Genomic DNA, 3130 nt, shown 5'->3' on the forward strand with positions numbered 1-3130 from the left:
GAAGCTTTTTAGCCTGCACCAGAGAAGACAAACTGGAAGATTAAACCTCGAGAACTATTCCAATCAACCAATAAGGCAAAGTCTCACGTTTAGCACAGATGACCTCCCTTTTGGCCCTGCTAAGCCAGATTCATGAACTTTAATACCAACTTTTCTCTAACACCACAAGAGCCAATATTATATTCTTGGCCAAGTCTCCATACTGCTAATCTATTTTAGTCACACAAATTCCAGCCTAGAAATGAGGTCTCTTAAACTCTAGTCACTTCTACACATTTCTGGAGATGAAAAGCAGGACCAATGTTTTCTAGCACTGTGTACTTGAACCTAAGCAGGGGACAAGCAGAAAAGGACAGCAGAAGAAGAAACAGGAAAGGAATCAAGGAAACATGTGAAAGAAATACCCACTGAAAAGTATGAATGGCATAAGAATACTGTGCTTTTTCCCTCGCCTGTCTATTTCTTCTCCATCACTCAGTTCCCTTCCAAACACCATTTCTGTTACTTTCTGATTCATTCCTGGCACTGGCAAGTCTAAGCATTCCTAAATTGAAAGTCAGACCAACAGAATTATTTGATTGACTTACAGATCACACAGATCTTGAAAATAGCCCTCCTGTGGTGTGCCTGCAAAGTTCATTTCTTCACACAGAGCATAGGCTCACAAGGAGCTTAGAGTAACAGCTGATACACCAAATGCTATTAAAGAAGAGAAAGAGTTCCTTATAGCTCTTGATGGACCAGACCAAGGCCATCTATCGAAACCATAATGTTGTAGAGAGTTTTGCATTTAAACTCACACCTTAAAAGAACAAGCTTGCTTACCTGTACAAAACCCTTTATTCTGCTTTCTGATTTCCAAGTTATCAGGATTTGCTCTGTTTGTGTCTCTCTGCAACCATGTGGACTTTTTTACACAGAAGCTGGAAATAAACCCCATGGGAACTAAAAAGAAATCCAGAGTTAGTAATACCCTGGCTTTCTTTCAAAAGTAAGCTTACTTTAATTGATATTTAGCTCAGAGGCGTGTTGCAAACACTTGGGGCATTGCAGTGTTCCCACAATTCTTCAAAGAGAGCAAGTCTGTTATTTGCAATCCACTTTCAGTCCTCTGAATCCTGTGACACAGATGGAAACAAGAAGGTTAACCTGGATGAGTGGACCAGCTGTTTGGTAGATGGCTCAGAAAGCTCATATGAGAATTTCACTTGAGTAGCAAATCCCTAAAATATTCTGTTAGCAGAGGAATCAAATAAACAACTTGCTGGGACCCCAAGGTCAACCAAGCACATCCTTGGAGTTCCAATCTACACGGTAAATTTGTTATACATATGTTTAACTATCTCATAGCCAGAAGGCTATAACATTACTTGGTTAATAAGTTGCAGTTAAAACATATAGCAGTTCCTGGGCTCCCAGAAATCAGCCATTTTAAGTGTCAGCAACACAAAGCAAAGGGAAACCACATGGAGCAAAAGAATGATTTAGTACCCAGGAAACAAGTAGGTTATTAAAATTGTGAAGGAAACCTTTAATTACATGCAGCAGTTGTGGGAAACACTACCAGTTACATCTCTATAGTAGATTTGAATTTACAAGTCATCACTAGAAGGCTGTAATCAATCCTGAATTTGTTTTGCAAACCAGTTCAAACAAGAGTTCTAATATGCAAGCAAATACTGTATCTTTTCCATGGACTGAACACAGTCTTTTTTATTTCTACCACCTTCACATTTCCAGCAGATTATCTTTAAAAAAGCTTTTAAAATACAGCTTCAATCATCAGGCTTGAGAGGTATTATGGAACATGGAACCATGCAAAGGGATTAACTCCTAATATCATCCAGCTGAACAGCATGAGCTCATCTGGGCTTAACCTTCTGAATCCGTTCCATTTGTAAGACCCAAGCAAAAACAATAAATCACAGCTAACAAGCAGGCAGGTTTTATTTTAAACATTAAGGATAGATTACTTCCCTTGCATCTCCATTAAGGAACCAGATTTTTCCTAGAAAGGGCATATTTATCCATTCATGGCTGCTATGTTCCCATTAATGCCAGGCAAATAGTTCATAAGGGATCATCTGACACAGCATAACCCTTTGAGCTCACAGATTGGCCACAAACATACTGGATTTCTTTCTAATTCATTTGTGAACACAGAACAAGGAGCACAGGACTGGCAGGTGGATTGCAATCGCCAGTTAGCACATGGACTTGGGTACACAGCACTGCAGAGATCCTTGTCTGGCCCAAATGAGAGAGAAATTCAGCAAATCGGTTGCAGCATATGGTAGAGAATTAAACCCATCTCTCACTTGTACTTTAGTTTTTCTATTCATAATTGTATTGCTGGAGCCAAAACCACCCTGGAGATGTGCTTCAGGTAGGCCTCCTCAGAGCACATAGATGGGAACAGCCCTTGGGCTGCAGTGAACTGCAAACAGGGAGGAAGAGGGCCGCACAGGAATCGATCTGTGTGGATAGGTTGTGAGAAAAGGGAGGGTGGAATAGCAGGTAAAAGGTAATCCCAATGGCTCAGGGTATAAATTTCCTCAGTGAATCTCTGACTAGAAAGTCTGAGGAACTCAAAAAGGTCCAAACTGTTCCCTCTTCACCCTGCCTGCAACCAAGCTGATAAAGTGTAAGAAATAAAAATTGGGACAGTAGGGCTTAGAGGAAGCTTTGTGTTTGGTAGAGAACAGGACATTACTAGGGGGACATCTAAGAAAGCTTTTTGCTGCTTTCCTCTGACTGTTGACCATAACCTCTGCCTGTTATCCATGCCTGCAATGTCTCAGTCATCATCATCCAACTAGAGGTTGCATGATGATGGAGTGGAGCTCCATAAAAGTGAAACTCAAGACTCCAGTGAAGCAGGACACGCCAATACTCAGTTCTGTGCACTGTTGGGCAGTCTTTGGCTATCCTGTCCCCTGAGGTAGCTGCGCTGCCACCCTGGGAGGGCACAGAGGGAGACACTTTGAAATGCTTTGCTGTCCATCCTACAGGAAGGGGTAACATAGCACTGACCCAGCAAAATGGATCTCTCCCTGCCCCCTCCCAAAATCCCCCATCTCCATATCTGAGAGAAACTTTCCTACTCTCAAGTGTCCTCCAGTAATCCCTG

This window comes from Strigops habroptila, chromosome 5, assembly GCF_004027225.2.
Source record: "Strigops habroptila isolate Jane chromosome 5, bStrHab1.2.pri, whole genome shotgun sequence".
NCBI classification, from domain to species: domain Eukaryota; kingdom Metazoa; phylum Chordata; class Aves; order Psittaciformes; family Psittacidae; genus Strigops; species Strigops habroptila.